This window comes from Mesocricetus auratus, unplaced genomic scaffold, assembly GCF_017639785.1.
Source record: "Mesocricetus auratus isolate SY011 unplaced genomic scaffold, BCM_Maur_2.0 Super-Scaffold_100676, whole genome shotgun sequence".
NCBI lineage: Eukaryota > Metazoa > Chordata > Mammalia > Rodentia > Cricetidae > Mesocricetus > Mesocricetus auratus.
Window position 1 is genome coordinate 56,283,126 of NW_024429266.1, and position 20,221 is coordinate 56,303,346.

At 49.3% G+C, this 20,221-nt stretch overlaps 1 protein-coding gene across 18 annotated transcripts in view; it reads right to left on the reverse strand.

The window, feature by feature from the left end:
- Nucleotides 1-20,221, reverse strand: part of Plekha6 (pleckstrin homology domain containing A6) — a 137,397-nt gene that overhangs the window by 93,340 nt on the left and 23,836 nt on the right. The window contains exon 1 of one of the 18 annotated variants that reach the window (XM_021229118.2): nucleotides 1,406-1,503. The exons of the other annotated variants lie outside the window; for them this stretch is intronic. The gene's annotated coding sequence lies outside the window, so the exon portion shown is untranslated. Of the gene's footprint in view, nucleotides 1-1,405; nucleotides 1,504-20,221 lie in introns of those variants that run through there. 18 annotated transcript variants of the gene reach the window in all.

Consider the following 20,221-nt stretch of genomic DNA (forward strand, 5'->3'; position numbering starts at 1 on the left):
ATCAGAAGTTAGATCTGGTGACACAGGCCTGTAATCCCAGTAACTGAGGAGGTTGAGACAGGAGGGTGGTTAAGCTTACGGCCTGCCTGGGCTACAGAGTAAAAAGGGTGGTGGCAAGATGACTCAGCAGATAAAGGCACCTGAGTTCAGTCCCAGAATCCACGTGGTGGAAGGAAGGAACAGATGCCCACAAACTGCCCTCTGCCTCTATATGTGCCGTTTGTGCACATGTGAATAATCACAGTGAATAAAATGTAACTTTTTTTTTAATTTAAAAAGGGAGTTCAAGACCCGCCTAGGCATCTTAGTGAGACCTTGTCTTGAATTAAAGAAAAACAAAACAGTATCAGGCACAGTGGTCTTGCCTATAATACTAGCACTTAGGAAAGCAGGAAAAACCACGAGTTCAAGGTCATCCTTTGCTACATAGTGACTTGCAGACCAGCCTGGGTACAAGTGAACCTATCTCAAAAAGCCAAAAGAGTAAAACAAACGACAAATCAGATCACTGTGAACTTGTAGCCATGATGTTATAAACTCCTCGAAGCTCACCAAGTCCCTGACTCTGGCCTGGGGCACCTGCTCTGCCTCCACGTGGACACATGAGACAAGAAAGCAGAATTCTCCCCCTCCCAGCCAAACCACTCCAGTGTGCCTTCATTTTCTACAGCTCTAGTGCATTCTTTGACAGCGGTCCTGCCAGTACTACCTAAGAGGCAGTGGCAGCCCCTGGTGGAAAGAGCCGTCTTCAGGAGGCAGGTCCTGCCCTCCATCCCCTGAGGCATCACCAGCCCCAGGTGAGGTTCTGAGGCCTGAGGGAAGCAGTCTCCGTAAAGCAGCACCTGTAGCAGTTGGGCTGGCTTTGCCGCCTCTGCCTCCATCAGTGGCCAGGAGTGGGATGTGTGTGGAGAGAAAGAGATGTGGGAAGAACAAGAAGCAAGAACCGAAGCCTGTGCCCGAGCCCTGCCCTGCCCAGACAGCCAGGCCACGCCAACCCCACCTTGAACAAACACCCCACACGCTGTGGGCTGCTCCCATCTCAGCACTTCCTGGTGCTACTGATCACGAAGGAAAGGAGGGGACCGCGTTCTGAAGCTGGGGACTGAGGACGAGAAGGGGAATAAATCTGAAGGAAAGTAGGGCGTGAGGGCAGCTGGGGTCCTTTTGCAGGGGGGAGACAGGAGAAAGTGTGCCGTGCTTGGCACATTCCGGAGTTCAAACTTGTGGAGTAACTAACAGACTAAAGCAAAGAGAAAGGACAGATGGGAGGGGTGAATCAGCCGTGGGGAGTGGAGAGAGGAAAGCAGAGGGATGCTGTTAGAATGTGCAAACCCAGCCGACAGCCGGGTCAGCCAGTCTCCTGCCCGGTCCCCCACAGCCCCAGGCCTGAACTCACAACCCTTACCGGCCAGGAAGAGTGTGTGCGAGCCTCCTCCTGCTGCCAAGGGTCCACTTCCCATGGAGCAGCTAGCTCTGGTGAGACCGCCAAGTGCCCTCCTCCACCTGCTCCTAAGGTGTGGAACACCAGGAGATGCTCCACCCCAGACCCCAACAGCCAATCAAAGAAGCTGGCCCAGAGCCCGCCTCTTGGGACACAGCGCTGTAGGGGACAGACCACAGTATTCAACCAAGGTGCTTTTTCCATATTCATGTCCATACTGGGCAGTCACGGGATGGCGACAACAAAATCGCCTCTAGGCCAAGCTCACCTTGCTCTTAGTGATCTTCAGGGACCACAGGGCCCAAGGTCCCCTGTGAATCAGCCTGGACAAGCAGGCACAGACCTAACTCTTAGACACTGAGAAGTGGCCAGCAACTCAAGGGACCTTACAACTCGTCCCAGCTGCAGTACTTGGCTCTGCCACTTCCTTGCATGACTTCAAGCAAACCACTGAATGCCTCAGAGTGACCCAAGGTCACTGTGACCTTTTCCTTCGGCCTGCACCCTCAGGATGGGGGGGGCACGCACAGAGAGAAAGCTCTCAACCTCAAAGACGCTCTATAAATGCAGGGTATCGCTATCATAAACAAGAGGCCCCGCCCACACAGCAAGGAGGACTTGGTTTCTGTCAGGCTTGGCAAGGCTCCACTGAATAAGGGTTAGGCAAATGAAGACCATGCCAGAGAGCATCAAGGCTCTAAGTGACTCTGTAGGGAGGGAAATGAACCCTGTGAGGGAAAACGGGAAGGAGAGGATAGGGGCCTGAGAGGGATGGATGCTCTGGACTTGGGGTTTGTATTGGGGGTTGACAGACGTTTATCTGACCATCCAGGATTTGACCGAAAGCAGGCAACATGGAGAAGCAGGCAGACCACACCCCAATGGCCCTTCCTTCATTCCCCTTGGAAGAAAGCGTATCTCCATAGAACTAGAGCTCCAACCTAGCTCTCGAGCAGTTCTTTACCCCTCGCTGGAACAATGACTATATCAACAATAATCTCTCGGCCTGGGTAATGCGCTGGCATGGCATTGTGAAACCCTGAGTTCTACCTGAGCACTGCACAAACTAGGTGTAGTGGCGCACTCCTTTAATCCCAGCACTCGGGAGGCAGAGGCAGGCGGATCTCTGTGAGTTCCAGACCAGCCTGGTCTACAAGAGCAAGTTCCAGGACAGCCTCCAAAGCCACAGAGAAACCCTGACTCAAAAAACAAAACAAAACCTCAACCCAGGGTTTCACTGGCAATACCCTCCCTTATAAACAATTGTCCAACCATTTTGCTCCTGGTCACTGGTCATTCCTAGCCAGGTGATGACACACACCTGTAATCCCAGCACTCAGGAGGTGGAGACCGCACAGTCTGAGTTCCAGGCCAGCCTGGGCTACATAATAAGACATAGTTTCAAAACAGACAACAACAGCAGAAATGTAAGACCTCTCTGAAGTTGTCAGTTCTAAAGAGAGCCAGCTGTGGGCCATTTCACCCCTTGACTTGGCCACAGAAAGCAATTCAATTTTGAGGGTCACAAGAAACAGAATTTTCTAGAGCCTGCCTGTGTTGCAGACAGGCTGGGATAGAGCAGACATGCAGTATAAACTAATCACACTTTAGACAGGTGCCTAGGAAAGGTTTCCAGCATCGATTGTGTTTCTGGGCAAGAGAACTAGACAGAGGCTGGAACAACTCAGGGGTTAACAGCACTCGCTGCTCTTCAGGAGAACCAACCTGAGTTTTGGTCACAGCACCCACACTGGGAACTCACAACCACCTGCAGACTTCAGTTCCACAGAATCTGATGCCCTCTTCTGATCTCCATGGGAAGCAGCACTCACATGTTCAAACCACCCCTCTACACTTAATACACCACACACACACACACACACACACACACACACACACACACACACTGTAGTAGAGTCTTGTTTTGCTAGTAGACTTGCAGTGGTGGCTACATCCTAAGGGCTTGACTTCAGGTATGCAGATGTGACCTCTTACAAGGAAGAGGAGGGGTTGGCTCTTTCTCTGGGGCCCTAGTTGGAACTCTGGAAGGGCAGAGGCTGCATCTTCAGGAGCAGGAAGAGCGAAGCAGTTATTAACTATTAATTGTGTAAGTGCTTCCCTAATAAATACCTATTTATCATTTATCTTGGGTCTGGTGGACTCATTTAAACTCTGCCTTCAACATGTGCAAATAAAAGTAATAAAAATAAATCTTTAAAAGAGAGAGAAAGAATTAGACACACAGCACAGAGAGCCTCCATGCCGAGAGAGCGAGGGAAAGACAGGAAACTGGCGAGAAAACAAACCCACCCCCACCCCTGTGTGTTCAGTGCAGTCAAATCTCAACTCTATACAAACGGAGGCCTCTGAGCCTCCAAGCCACTCTTCAAATAGCCTGTAAACTCATTAGCGCTTCCTAAACCATCTCAGAGGCAGGTGCTGGGCCTCCAATTTGAATTTGTTTTGTGTGAAGGGCAGGGGACAACTTTCAGGAGTCAATCCCCCCCCCGCCCCGCGTGTGGGTCCTGGGGATAGAACTCTGATCCTCAGGTTGGGCAGCAAGCACCTTCCCCCACTGAGTCATCCTACCTGTCCTTTTTTTTTATTATTGACTTTAAAAATACTGATTGTATATGCTTACAAAGAACAAATGTATATTTTAGAATAAGCTAATTAGCATCTGCATCACCTCATAGTCGTATTTCTTGGTTACAAAAACAATTAAATCCACTCTTTTAGCAACTGTGAACCGTGGAGTACATTGTCACAGTCACCACACTGTGCAAGCAACATCACCAGAACCTCCTCCGGTGTATAGCTGAAACTGACATCCCCGCTTTCCCAGCCACGCCTCCCATAGGCTTGGCAGGTCAACCTACAGGAAACGCTCAGAGCCACTTTCCGACTCAATGGTTCTTGTCTTTGCCAGATGAGGCCAGGGAAGCAGGAAGGATGGACACTGGGAGAGGGGGAGGGGGCGGGGAATGGAGGGAGTTAGCTTGATGTCACTCCAGCTCTGCAGGCAGCAGCTCCACTCAGACACCCAAGCTGGGCCTTGATCAAGCCTCTCCCTTCCTTCCCTGGCAGACTCAGGCTACAGAGAAGCCCCTCTGGAAGGTAGAGAGAGGGTGTCTGCACTTACCAATAGAGCCCTCAGAGGACCCCATCTCTGGGAGCATGGTTAAGGTGCAGTGGATATTCAGCCCTACTCTGCTCTTTGCCAGAGCAGCTAGGTAAGGCAAAGGCACATTCTGGAAAACACCACAAAACCCTCAACCCCAAGGCCAGCAGTGTCACGGAGATGGTGTCACATTTGGTAAGCAGAGATAAAATGAGCTGGAGAGATGGTGGGTTCAATCCCTAGATCTCACAATGGAAGGGGAGACTCGTCGTCCTCTGACTCCACACATGCTCTGTGGTGCACACATGCCCACACTCTCACACACATACACATGCACATGCGCACTGCACCCCTCCCCCTGCTTTCCCTGTCTGAGCCCCAGGGAACCAGAGCCAGCTGAGCAGAGCAGGCATTGAGGGCGGTGGAGCGTGGGAGGCAGGGTAGGGCACACCAGGACCTTCATTTCACACCCTCAGACCGTGCTCTCCAGTCTTCTAGTATTGGCCAGAATCCGTCCCGCTGAATCAATTTCAGGAAGTATCTCTCAGGTGTTCCACAGCAAAGGTCTCCATGTTGAGATCTTCTCCGATGTCAAGAGAGTCCTTTCAAGAAACGCTGCCCTGTCGACCATCCTACGACTTTCGCCCTCCTGTCCCCACTTTATCCTAAGATTTGGACTGCCAGCCCCACCTACTGAGTGCTTGAAATAGCTCTTAGGGTATTGTCATAGTAGAGGACCCATAACCATGTGCTTCTTTAAGACCACATCTGCCTGAGCCCATCCTCTCCAGTGCCCCAGCTCCTAGAGGTTACAGGATGCCTCTGCAAGGGCCAGCCAGAGGCATGCACTGCGCCGCCTGTCCTCCTGACACAGCCTCGCATGGGCTTGGAAGTCAATTCCCAGGGGTTCAGGAATGCTTCTTACACACGAAGATTTGTCAGACTCTAGACACCCAGGCCAGTAGCCAGAAGAGAATCACAAAAGCATACGACTGTCTGAGACAAGTCTTCTGCTAGGGTTGGACCAGGGAGCTAGAGCTGGGTCTGAGGACGGACACTGCAAAAACAGTGCCTGAAGGCAGAGAGGAAGGGGGGCTAAGGTGCTTGTGCTTCTTTCTGGATTCCCAGACTTTTCAGTTTGTGCCTTTAGAGAGAAGAATGAGAAGAATGAAGAAAAATCTCCAACGTTCTCTCTTCCTTCTGCCTCCTCAGTGTCATGTATCAGTGGCCAGGCCAGACAGCTGGAGATGAACTGAGCTTGGGAAGGGATGGAAAACCAGACCAGACTATTGGCCACCTAAACTGCCTGTCCCTAACCTGAGAATGTGTTGCCAGAGCCAGAATAAGATGGAAGGGCACCAGGAAACAGAAGACGTAACTTTTATAGCCCTACCAAGGAAACACCCTCCAACAGCTGCTGTCCCTAACCTTGACGGCCCGTATCCTGGAATGGAGTTCCTGGGTGCTTTAGCACACACACAGAGAGGCAGGAAGACAGGAATAGAACTGAGAGGCAGGGCAGACATGCATAAAGATGAGGAAGGGAATTAACGAGCTCTTGCTGGAATTAATTTGAAAAGAACAAACAAAAGCAATTAATGTGAGTAGTGGGTAGAACTCCTCAGCTCAGCTGCTCCAGCGGACACTGCCGGGGGCCAGAGAGCTGTCTGTCTGCCCTGTGGTTACAGGGCAGAAGGGTGTCTCTGGGGGACCACAAGGAACAGGACCCCTCGACCACACATCTGGGCTCCATGGGAGGCATATATAGACATATGGGTTGGTGAACAACTCTCACACCAAAGATGCTGAGGGAAAGTCCCCCAGCCTTGCAACTAGCTATGAAGACAGCCAGATGTGCAAACCATTGTCAGGTGCTTAAGAAGACACGGTGGCAAGTGGGCACTGTGTGGGAAGCGCCAGCGAGACGCAAGTCTCCCTTCCGTCCAAACCACCCTATCCTACAGGGCTTATCTTCTCTGATTCACAGACGGGGAACCCGAGGCTCCTGGAGGCTAAATGTACAGGACAGAGTACATGCTCCATGGTTCCAGACACCTGGTTTTGAATCATGATCATCCTGTGACCCAACCGTGTCACCTTGCACAGGTGTGTAACATCTCCAAGACTCAGCTTCATCATCTGTACAGCATGGATACTGTCATGTACGTCCCAAAGTGTGGCAACAGTTACCATGATAATGTAAAGCTCCCAGCAAGTGTTAGTAAGTGCACATAGCAACTGTCCAGTTGGAGTCGGTTGTCTTCCTATCACCCCCCTCACCAAGACAATTTGCTCCTTCTTCCAACACACAATGGAACACCAAATGTTTGAAAAGGGGGCAAGGAAATCGAATTTATGAACGCTTCTATTTACATACCAAGCTCTTTACTAGGCTTTAGGGTGGGGTATGGAGAACACAGGCGAGTCCTTGCCTTCAGGAGTTTATAACTCGGCAGACCCAGCCCAGGAATAACTGAATGCTGGTGGCGTGCGGCCGGAGCCATGGGAGACCAGTGAAGACAGAGGCACCCCTGGACTAGAGAAAGCATGGGTGGAGAGGAGGGATAAAGAGCAGAGGCCAGCTCCGTGGGCAGCCAGGAAAGGGCCCAGAGAGCCCATATGACTCTCATGTGACTTCTGAGCAAGGGCAGGATTCTGCAACAGGGGAGGTCAGGAGGAGCTCATGGGAAGTGGCAGGGTGGGGCCTCTCGTAGGTGGACTCAGAAAGAATTCATAAGCTACTAGCCAATCATGCCTCAGCCTACAAGTGTGGAGGAGGGTCAAAGCCGGCTACAGGTTCTTTACTGCTCCTCACAGGGCAAGGTGGAGCCCAGGCCTCGTGTTTCAGTCAGTTTTTAGATAGTGTGACTGAGACAAAAGGGCATATCAGGCCTTTTGACGTTTCCACCTGGGCATCTTGGGATATGTTTTGAGGTGTGTGTGTGTGTGAGAGAGAGAGAGAGAGAGAGAGAGAGAGAGAGAGAGAGAGAGAGAGAGAGAGAGAGAGAGAGAGAGAGGGAGAGAGAGGGAGAGAGAGAGGGAGAGAGAGAGGGAGAGGGAGGGAGAGAGAGAGAGATGGGGATGGAACCAGGGCCTCACACACTAGGCAAGTGCTGTACCACTGAGCTCCACTACAGTCCAGAATGCTCTCTTGAGACACTGCCTCTCGGAATCAAGTGACTTGCTCTGTCTCAAGGGACCAGAATGACAGATCCAGATCCTCGATGACAACCAGCATCCCCTGCTAGTCACATGGGGACTCTCTCTGTCTGTATATCTAGGGGGGACCATTCAGATGGGCATCAGGAAAGTCAAACAAGAGCCACACACGTGGCCCATTGAGCTATCGGCAGTGATGTGTTGCTCTGAGCTATCATGTTTTGGGCTGTCTGCTATGTAGCAATAGTTAATCAGAACTAAGTCCATACTACAAATGAGTAGGACCCAGGGAAAAGGGAAGTAGCTATGTGCTGGGAGCAGGGAGGAAGGCATCCAAAAACTCTGTAGTGAAGAAGAAGGGACAGAGGGAGGGACTCTAGCTTAAGCTCTCCACCCTCCTCAACTCTTCCAGCCACATGCAGATCAATGACTTACAACACAACTGACCCCAGGGAGATAATGGGAAAAGTTGGTATGTGTGAAGCTGCTTAGAGCACAGCTATTTATAAAAGAGACAAGTTGGAAAGAACCCAAGTTCTTTTTCTAAAGAAATTTAAAACATTCAGCTAGGCATGGAACACTAGCAATAAGGTGGACCTCTGTGAGTTCCAGGCCAGCATGGTCTACATAGGGAGACCCCATCTCAAAGAAAAAAAAATTTTAACCATTAAGTAATTGTGTATTTTGTGTGTGTTTGTGTGTGTGTGTGTGTGAGAGAGAGAGAGAGAGAGAGAGAGAGAGAGAGAGAGAGAGAGAGAGAGAGAGAACAAAGTTGTAGGAGTTGCTTCTCTCCTCCCACATGCAAATCCCAGGAATCAAACTCATGTGTCAGGCTTGGCAGCAGGCACCTTGACAACCATACATTAAGCATGACCCAGAACCCTGCCTTGGCCCTGTCTTCCCCAGTCCCATACTCCCTGCTAATGGGATGTCTCTTCATGCGCACAACGAACCATCTTGCCAGTCCCAATCCAAATTCTCTGTAGTAAGTAAAGCAATAATGTGGCAGAATTATTTAAGGTTATTTGAGATGGTAAACTTATAAACTATTGACATACCTGGGAGTGTTTCTATAAAATAGCCACCAAATGAAAGAAGCCCACAAGGAAACAACAGCTGGACACCAACTCCAAGTGTGTAAGGAAAGACATTAAGAAGGGTCAGAAGGAAACATGGGACAAATACTCATGTTTTTAGACAACATTGATTAAGTTCACCCCCCCCACCCCACGCCCTTTTGGTTTTATGAGATTTTTGAGACAGGGTCTCTCTAATATATAGCTCTGACTGTCCTGGAGCTTGCTATGCAGAACAAGCTGGTCTCAGACTCATTTGCCTGTGCTTCCAGAGTGCTGGAACTAACTGCCCAGCTTGACTGCCAGTTTTTTAAAAGTACCAGTCTAGGGGTCTGGAGAGATGGCTCAGAGGTTAAGAGCACTGGCTGCTCTTCCAGGTTCCTGAGTTCAATTCCCAGCAACCACATGGTGACTCACAACCATCCATAACAAAATATGGTTCCCTCTTCTGACTTGCAGGGATACGTGCAGACAGAACACTGTATACATAAAAAATAAATAAATCCTAAAAAAAGGTACCAGTCTAGGGAATGTAGCTGGGTGATAGTTTTGCCTAGGATATGTAAGGTTCTGGTTCCTTCCATGGCACCACCCCCACAACCACCCAAATAAAGACGCGTTCACCAACAGTTCCAGATCTCCTGAGCCCAGGAGTTGAAGTGGCCACATAGAGACACTCCATCTCAACCAATGAGTCAGTCAATACAAATTCTAAAAATGGGGACAGAACTGTGTGAAACACAGTTTCTGAAGATTGGAAAACTCTCTCATTTTTGGTTTTGTTTTGTTTTGTTTTGAGTCAGGGTTTTCCTTTGTAGCTCTGGCTGTCCTGGACCTCCCCATCTGTTCCTACGCTGGCCTTGAACTCAGCGATCCACCTGCCTCTGCCTCCAGATTGCTGGGATTAAAGGCACCCAGTAAAAACACTTTCGATCACCAGGGAAGTTGGTTAAAATCCCAGGCCCAAGGCAAGGGGAAGGGAAGGGATGCAAGTGTGAGGGGCTGCAGGATGACAGGGATGAGGGGGAGGGGCCACAGCATCTCCTCAGCAGGGGAGTCAAATGTTAGAAAACAAACCCACCAGTGTTTGCTGACACGTGCGAAGAGAAGGACTCACACAAAAGCCACACATTATCCCATAATTATTGTCTCTCTCGTGTCTGCAATTAACAGCTGTCTGAGAGGCGGCTGCTGGGGTAAATAAATGTTCACCCCCATTACAGTCAATCAGCCAGCTGAAGCGCCAATTAACAAGCCCACTGCAGAGACACTTGGGGACCCGGCAGCAACTGCAGAAGGAGAAGATACCGTGCATCCTAGGCACGTCTGAAAGGCTGAAAGGATGCTCGAGGTGATTCCAGCAAGCCACACTGAGCAAGTACGACTGCAAATACCTGTGTCCCTCAGGTCAGCCCCTGGCCTGTGGAAGCCTGGGGAAGCCAGGCAGGAGAAGGCCTCCGAGGAGCTACCACCTCTGGAGAAAAACAAAGGGAAGCCAAACAGGTGGCCAGCTAGCCCGAATCCACAAACAGAGCTGATTTGTGACTGGTTTTTCCTTAAGCAACAAGCTCAGAAACACAAGAGAAGGCATTCATCTCAGAGGAGTCAAAGCTGATTCTTCTGTCTGTGGGGATAGGCCAGCAAGCGGTTGAGAGGAGAGGCCCCCTGCTGGGGCTGTAGTGCAGTGGCAAAGTGCTTGCTCAGCAGACATGCCGCCTAGATTCAATCCCCTGTACCTGGGAGGGCGCAACCGGGATACAACACCACTACCCTGACAATATTTGGAGGCTGGGAAGATGGTTGAGTGGGTAAAAGCACTTGTCGTTTAAGCATGAGGACCTGAGATCAAATCTCCAGCATCCACATAAAAAATAATATCCGGGCAGCGGCAAGGGGCGTGGGGGACAGAGAAGTTGCCCACCTGGCTCCAAGTTCAGTGAGAAGCTGCAACTAAAGGGAGTAGGTAGAGTGAAAGGAAGCAAGACATGAAACATTTTCCTCAGGCTTCTGCTCATGAAGTGCACGCACATGCACGCACACACACACTCACACGTGCACACACACTCATTCACACACACTCACACCTCACACTCGCACACACACTCACATGCACACTCGCACACGCACACACTCTCACACACTCACTCACACACACTCACTCACACACACTCACTCACACACACTTGCACACACACACGAGCGCGCACACACACACTCACACACACACACACACCAACTCCTAGGGATATGAAAAATACCGAGGTCCTCTGCTGGCATGCCCTGTTCTTGCCACAGACCAGTCTCCAGGATGCAGGCCACAGGACAAGGATGACACTTGTTGGACCACACTAAGTCCAGTGGGTCTCCAGACTGAAAAGCTTCTCCACCCCAATAAGCCTCTTCGCCAATGCAGCAATCCAAATCAGACCAAATCAAACCGAATTAGAAAAAGCTCATGCTTAATGGATACAGAGCTCCCAGATGGCCTTCTAGCCCCCGGAAGAGGAGGCCAGAAAAACCACGAGTGTGATCTCTGGGGTTAAGTTTAAATACCCTGTGGGAGTGGTCTTGAGTATCTCTGGGGGAGGGGCCATCATTTTCCCTGGCTTTCTGAGATGCAGCAGGGTTTGGAGGGAGATGGGGAGAGGGGCTTGGGTGGATTTTCACCATAACATTCCAGACTCTTTGGGTATATGGATGCCAGGGGCTGGGGTGACGCTTCCACCTTGACACAGACTAGCTTCACACAAGAATTACCCAGAGAACTTTTATAAAATGCTGACAACTATTCGCCCACCAGGCACCAACCAAGCTGCCATCTCCCTAAGTGTCCATGCCACCATGCCTGACATCTGCTTAGAAGGCATGGGTATGGGAGGTCTCCTGACAAAGCCGTGAGGGAAGGCAGCAAACTATGGCAGATCACGATTCCATGTTCCGACACGACAGTTTAGCATCAATGAAATGAATTCAAAGACAGTGCAAAACCAACACTGAAAACGCAAAAGACCCCCACCTGCACTTGGGAGTGCAGGCCTCAAAGGTAACAGAGCACCATCTACACAGGGTGTCGGACTGGCCAGCCTGACTTGTGGTTGGTTTTGCTTTTGCTTCTTTGTTTTGCTTTAGTTTTGAGTCACTCTAAAGGCCCATCTGGACTCAAAGGTATGATCCTCCTGCCTCATTCTCCCAAGTGTTAGGATTATACAGGTGTCCATAGCCAAGAACTAAACAGGGAGCTTGTGACCAAATATTTTGAAAGAAAGTTTTATGTCTGTCCCCAGGGACCTGACCAGCAGAACTCTGAAAGGATGGAGGATGTTACTGAGCAGTAGAGCTTTTGCCGGTTCTAGGCGCTATGCCCAGCCAAGAGCGAGAGAAAGGAAAGAGCGAGACAGAGGGAAAACAGACAGAGACAGGGAGAAAGGCAGAGACAGACAGAGAGAGAGAAAAACAGATAAAGGCAAGAGAGAGAGAAAGGACAGAGATAGAGAGACAAAGACACAGAGAGAAAGACAGAAAGAGCAGAGATAGAGAGATACACACAGAGGATGTCTTTAGAAGCTAGTGCCCCCCTTCATCTACAAGTTGACTTATTAATGCAATGCTTCTCAGATTTTTTTTTTCGAGACAGGGTTTCTCTGTGGCTTTGGAGGCTGTCCTGTGCTTCTCAGATTTTGATGCGCACCGTAATCACTTGTTGAAGTGAGGCCTGGGATCCTGCATTCCAGACAAGCTCCCTGTCAATTTAGATGCTGCTGAGCCACAGAGGACTAGGGGGGCACCGTGAAGATATCTGCAACACCTGTATCCTTTCCCCCATGAGCCTAGAGACTTTAAAGTGGAAGCGAGCCAATAGGAGGTAAGAAAGGTCCCAACAGCTCCGTTCAGTCGAGAAGCATATACACCGGCTGAGCAAATAAAAATGAAAGAGACCCTCTAAAACAGAGAAGAGCCTGAGGGAGCAGGATTTTAGCTCAGCCCACTGCAGGTCCAGAGATTTCCCCACAGAATGGCAGATAGCAGGATGGCACCATATAAAGGACTCAACTGCATCAGCGAGGGCTCTTGTGCATTTGGAACCAACATAAAGGGCTGCTTTGGGCTCCCCCGACACTGAACCTCCCTCTAATTCAGATCTTTTGTTTTATGTGGGATAGGGCAGACCTAAACCTAACAGCTCTCTGTGGAAAAATAACCTGCGGGGCGGGGCAGATTCAGCAATGAGTTCAGTTTAAATGCTAGTATCACAGAAATATATTGTTAAGCTGGGAGGTATCAGAGCCTCATGGAACAGAGCATATTTAAAATACTGTATTCAATGCTACAGTGCTTATTTCAAGAGAGACTTAAAAGATATCATATATTTTTCAAGAACTGTTCTAACTTTTTTTTTACATGTATGACCTAATTTACCTCAACAAAAGAGATAGGTCCTACCATCACCCACATTTTGCAGATGGGTAAACTGAGCCACAAAGAAGAATTAAAATGAAGATCACAGTTAGTGTCTTGGGGTTTCTATTGCTGTGATTAAATGCCAGAACTAAAAGTAAATTGGGGAGGAAAGGGCTTCCACACTGCCACATCACAGTCCATCATCAAAGGGAAGCCAGGGTGGAAACTCGAGGCAGGAACCTAGAAGCTCGAACTGATACATGCATAGTCCATGGAGGGCTGCTGATTACCGGGCTGCTGATTACCCGCCTGCTCCACACGACAGTTCAGCCTGCTTCCTTATAGCACCGGCGGCACAGTGAGCACGGTCTTCTCCCATCAACTCCTAATCAAGAAAATGCACCACAGGCTTGCCCACAGGCCAGTTTTGTGCAGGCATTTCTCAATTGAGATTCCTTCTTCTCAAATGATTCTACCTCATGTCAAGCTGACATTAAAAACTAGCCAGCTCAGCAAGTAAATATAGAGCCAGGTGTAAACCCAAGCAGACAATGCCAAAGACTGTCTTTTCCACTGTGGCATGGGCTCTGTGGCCATTTCCTCTGCCTCTTGGAATGATGACAAATGGGGAGCCCAGGAAAGGGGGGTTAGAACACAAAGTGTGAAATTCAACAAAAGAAAAACCCAATTCATCATTCAGAAGCTGCCCAACAGTGACATCGCGGCTCTGTCTGCAAAGGCCCAGGGGAATACTCAAGTAGGGCTGGCTGATAACATCCAAGGTTGATATTAAATCCCACTCTGGTCTTGACCTTTCTGTTCAGAGAAACAGACTCTGACTCTTGAAGCACATATGATGCTTATATCAGATCCAGACTTGCCCATAGATGCTGGTGGGTGTGCAATAGTGAGAAAGAGGCAGCAATAGCCAGACATAAGTTTGGCCAGGATGCCTGTAAACTGAGCCAAAGGGAAGGGTGCTGGAGACAGCTCCGTTCCCCTGACCCACCATCTCAGGAGGGTTCTGTTGGAGTAACAAACTCATAGCTGCCTCAAAAAAAGCTTGCACCTTCTCAAGGAAATATTAAAGATGGGTACAACCAATTACAAAGAGTCTGGAAGTATGGTGATATATTATTTATGATTTATTAAAGCTTTCCTGAGGATTCAGAAGGCAAAGTCAGCCACAAACCATAGAAGTCAGGCACACACCTTTAATTCCAGCAGCCAGAAGCTAGAAAGTGGTGGCACACACCTTTAATCCTAGAACTCAGGACTCTGAGTTCAAGGCCACAGAGGGATACTTGAGATTGAATCGGTCTAAAAGAGTAACAGATCACACACCTTTAATCTCAGCACTAGAAGGGTATAAAATATAGAAGCAGGGTCTTCAGTATTTAGTAACAGGCATTGACTCTCCAGCCACACTGAAGATAGGAAGGTTCGGTATCAAGGAGGATAGGAAGACATTCAGTCTCAGGATTCTCCAGCCATGCTGAGGAGAAGCAGCAGGATCAGGCCATTCAGCCTGAGGTAGTGGTAAGAGCTAGAGACCCACTACTTTGCTTTTCTGACCTTCAGCTTGTAGTTTGAACCCCAGTATCAAGCGGTTCATGTTTCAGAGGCAGGAGAATTGGAAGTTCAAGGTCCTGTGTAGCTAGACAGTAAGTTTGAGGCCAGGCTGGGTTATGTGAGACCTTGCCCATAGATAGATAGATAGATAGATAGATAGATAGATAGATAGATAGACAGACAGACAGAGATAAGTGAGCAAACAAATGAACAAATGAAAAGCCTGAAATATTCCTGTGTTTTACCCACACAGCCTAGGAGCAAGTGATGCTTCAGTGTCTCTAAGGAGAAGGTAGAGAAGGATAAGCAACATGGGCCCCGTCTCCATCAGGCAAACCTTCAGCCAACAATGAGGATGGGAGATCCTGGCTCTGGAACAGAAAGTATCTGAACTGTCAGCCCAGGGAAAGGTGTGTGTCCTTCACTGTGTCACTGTATGTAACCACACCCCCAAGCCTAGGGAAACTAGGAAGAGTACCTATCTAGAACCACTTATGTAGAAGCATTGTGAAGGTTGCTGTGGGAGAGGCAAACGGACCAGAGAGAAACACCTATTTCAGTGGGATATTTAGAACAACTATTTTTCAAACCAGCTATGTCAGCCAATAAAAGGTGACTTTTGAAGACATAGCTCAGTTAAAAAAAAAAAGTGGGTTGATGATACTGGTCATGGTTCTGACCTGAGATTCAGGAGATGCAGGGCCCAATCCAGATATTTTCCATCTGGGTTGAAAAAGGTCCTGTCTGTGGTCTAGACTCTCTTAAGTCTCACACTCTCTACCAAGGCTCACCAGGAGCTTGCAGTGGGACTTCCCTAACATAAAAGCCAGAATAGCTTAACCAGGCACAGCCTGTCCAAAGGTATCTGAGCTCTGTCCCTGCCTGCCAGGCTTCCTGTGTTAGCCATTTAGCCCTGTTCCCTAGAGGTTTCTCCTCACTAAGAGAGGTTTGTGTGTTCCATCTTCGTGTCTCCCTCTTTGTTCGGCTTTCTTCAAAATGAGACGGGGTCTTGAAGGCCCTCCATCCTGTTCCTCGGAATCCATGTACACGGTGCCTTGGTTCATCCTCCCAAGCATAGGTTCTAGAGAGCTGGTGGAGGAGTGACTCGAAGCATGGAAGCCATGACTCTTCATGTCCTCTCTCCTCCCAATGTGTGTTCCGCTTCCCTCCTGAGGGCTGGTGAAGCCACTACAAAGGAACCTTCCTTTCCCTGAAGAGTCACTTGACCTCAATGTTGAGGAGAGAAACTGGAGAATAAGCCACCATAGGCACTATCCATGCATACATCTGAACACACATAGCAACAGTGGCAGTGACTGCAGGCAACCAGGGTGCCAGTGGCCTTACCCACTGGATCATCCCACCAGGCCTGCAGGCTAACAAGGAAGAGCAGGGAGGTATAGGAGTCGAGTACTGAAAAGAAGAAGCAAGTTAAGTCTGTCATGCTAGTTGCAGCCAATGACTATGCTGGGTATAATGAAGATCCTAAGGCCTTGCTGCAAAAAGAAGTTAGGGCTGCTACCGAAACTACCATCCCATGCTACCACTCCCCTGAGGGCATATGAGCAGGAGGGAGCCAAGAAGAACAGTATCAGTTCTGACTCTCTCTCACTGCCCCAGTATTGCCTGTAAAGCATGCCTCAGCATCCTCAAAACTTCCTTCCTGTGCAAGACGAGGTCCTCTAGATCAGGGTGAGAAGCTGCCAGCCTGGCCCCGTGTGAATATGAACATGTGAGCCTCACAGAGTCATGCTGGCCCTTTAGAGTCTGCCACCTGCCTCCTCCAGCATGCAGCCTGGACCTGGGAAGAGCTGGTCAGCTGAGCGTCGTGAGCAGCCACAAGTGAGCCATGGCTGGCAGGGGCACCATTATCTCACGCTAACTCACAGCTCGAGTTAAAAGAGGGGCAATAAGAAGGCTCAGGGAGAAATCATAAAATATCCATAAATTCTAATTCCTTCTCCACCTCCCAATATCTTAGGAACAGTTTCTTCATAGGTCCAAAGGGATAATCAAAGTTGCTTCCCGGCAAGCTAAAAGTACAGTATCGTGGCTGAGTACATGGCAGAATATTTGAATGCAGAGATTATGGGCACCTATGAGAACGATACTTATGCACTTCATAAAGTGAGTTGATTCACCATTAAGCAATGGACAATCAACCTCTTTGCACTCCATCACAATCCTGTAACTAGCCGTTCTTGTCATCAGAAACTCACCCAGTCTCTATTCACCCAGTTAGAGGCAGAGGTATACACTGAACTACCTGCCACACTGGCCTGATGGATTACAAAGGGATCAAGAGGCAGAAATCTCAAATCTAACACCTGAATCAGATAGATATCTCCAATGCTGTTGTTTTTACAGCTGGAAGGGCTGCTGTTGTGGTAATTAATCTTGATGTCATCTTGATTGGATTGAGAAGAACCCATGAGATTAGCAGAGCACACCTCTGGGTGTATCTGTGAGGGTGTTTATAGAAAAGGTAACTAGGGGGACTGGAGATGTAGCTCAGCAGGTAGGGTTCTCAGCCAGCATACACAAAGCCCTGGGTCGATTCCCAGCACCGTATAAACCAGGTATGGTGCAAACCAGTAACTCTAAAACTTGGGAAGCCCAGGAAGGAATCGCAGGTGTTCAAGGTCATCCTCAACTAGGTATGAGATTCCAGGTCAACCTGGGATATATGAGGCCTTGTTTTGTTTTGTTTTAATGGAAGCAGACAAGAAGGAAGGATTAGTGAGAGGGGAAAAAAAAACATGAATGTAAGTGGTGCCATCTTATAGATTGGATGGAATTCAGAGTAGTAAAAGGGGACTCAGCATTGTGGCTCTTACCTGTTATCTGACCTGTGCTATGATGTGAGACTTTCTCTTCTCTCTCTCTCTCTCTCTCTCTCTCTCTCTCTCTCTCTCTCTCTCTCTCTCTCTCTCTCTCTCTCTCTCTCTCTCTCTCTCTCTCTCTCTCTCTCTCTCCTGCCCCTCTCCCCTCCCACCAAGCTTCATTTGGTCACACCCTCCTTACAATGATGGAGTGAAACTTTTGAAACCGTGAGACAAAATAAAACCATCCTCACGGTAGAATACTTGTTCTGGCACACTTCTGAAATCTGTGGGTACTGAGCATGGTAACAAGATGCCACATTGACCCAGACACTGCTGAGGTTTGAGCCCCACCCAGCCTTGTCCAGGCTGCAAGGCTGGCAGTTGGGGCTATAAAGAGAATACACCCAACGGTCTTGGCTGCAAACACCTGGCCCACTCTGTTTACAAAGGGCAAAGTCCGTGTGGGAAGGGAGGGTTAGCACCACCCATTCTTTAAGTGCCATCCTCTTCCTAAAAGAAAAGCTGATCAGAGACACTGAGAAACAGAATGAATTTTTTCAAAGCTCACACAGTTCAAAGTGGAGCCCAGCAGTATAAATTTCTCCACGTGCTCCTAATTCCTCCAGGTGAGTGGGGTCAGCATTCTGCCTGAGTATTCCACAGTCGCTTGGGCCCCACCCTCTAGACCCTGCTAACTTCAGCCTCTAGACTCTGAGACTTCCCATAGATCCTGGCCTGTGATGGATCCCAAATGCTGCAGCCTCCTGTTGGTCAGCACCACCACGGTATTGTACAAAGGAGATAGGAAATGAGAGGCCATTTTCTCTGGGAACTGGTCTTTTCTGTCAGAAACATCTCTCAGATGCTGACCACTCATAGGCGTGGCTCCAAAAACTCAACAGAGAATCAGCCCTCCATCACATCCACTGAACTAAGCAAGCAGAAGACATCAGGAGGATTCACTACTGCACAAGGCCCGCCCTCCTCCTTTCCTTCCCCAACTGACTCCCCTCATACAGACTACTGAAGAGCAGCCTCCTCTTTCTCCATCATCCCTTCTCAGCCCATCCCTTCACAGCCCAAGACAACAGATAAAAAGCACCCAGTTCTGGGTACGGTTCAAGGCCTCCATGCTGAGATGACAAGACAAATATTTTTCTGTATAAAAGAATCTATCACTGGGTGTGGTGGTCTACACCTTTAATCCCAGCACTTGGGAGGCAGAGGCAAGCAAATCTCTGTGAGTTCAAGGCCAGTCTGGGCTGCATAGTGAGACCCGGATTCAAAGAAAAAGGAACAAGAACAGCCCAGGAGAAGAGATCAGTAGATGTGGTGGTTTGCATGTAATTGGCCCCCATAGGCTCATAGAGAGTGACACCATTAGGAGGTGTGGCCTTGCTGGAGGAAGTGTGCCACTTTGAGGTTCCAAATGCTCAAGCTAGGCCCAGTGTCTCTCTCTCCCTGCTGCCTGCTGATCCAGATGTAGAACTCTCAGCCCCTTCTCCAGCACCATGTCTGCCTGCTTGCTGCCATGTTTACCCTACCATGATGATAAAGGACTAAACCCCTAACTGTAAGCCAGCCGCAATTGAATGTTTTCCTTTATAAGAGTTGCCATAGTCATGATGTCTCTTCTCAGCAACAGAAACCCTAAGACAGTGGACTAAGAACAGACTGAATCTGAGCAATATACCTCTGTTGAGGCCCTGGCTCTGTGACATGCCTCTGTGACCCTAGGTAGTAGTGTGACCTCTGAGCCCTGGTTACCCCACAGATGGAAGTTGCAAGGTTCCACCGGGCAATATTCGGTGCAGAATGTAAGAGAAAGCCTGGGGTTCCTTACATCCTCTTAGTGTTTCTCAAACTCCACGTGATGACTCACCAGTGGGTGTGAAATCAAGCGAAGGGTCAAGGCTATATTTAGATGGGGGGGGGCCTTCCTGGAATACAGCAGGAAGCCGAGGCAAGTAAAGGTAGCACACTTGTTACTGGAGCAGGATAAAAAGCATGACGGCATCTCACAAACATTCCCCTTAGGGGTCAGCTCTCAAACTTCCTTGATGGCACCCTCACCTGTGTAACTTGCTCTGTTCTCAGCAGACTAGGATGGTAAGCTCCTTAGGGCTTAAGATTGACATCTCTAGGTCCCAGCCCCGACCCCAGCCCCTGCCACCAAACTGGGCTCAGACCATGAAAGCAGGTGACAACTGGGAAGTATCTACAAAAGAGACAATCAAGGTGGAAGAGGGGACCCATGTGTACAGGGCTGGTCAGACAGATCCAAGTCAGTCCCTCTGCTTTGCAGATGAGGAGACTATGTTTACGGGGGAGAGAGGAGCTAGGACTGAGACCTGTGTTTGCAAGGTCCATGCCAGGAAACATACATACATATATGCGGGGCAGAAACAACACAGCATCCTGTCCTGCCTGTCTCTGGATTCCCCAGGCCCCTGGAAGAGGAGAGTGTGCGCCTGGGAGAACACACATGTCTCCCTCTTTGTCCCACCCTATCCTTCTCCATCTCTTTTGAGGTTGATAACCCCCCACCCCAGTTCAGCACCCCCTCCCCCAAATACCAGCTAACTGGTTACCCAGGCAACTCAGCTGGGAAGCTGCCAGTTACCGTGGC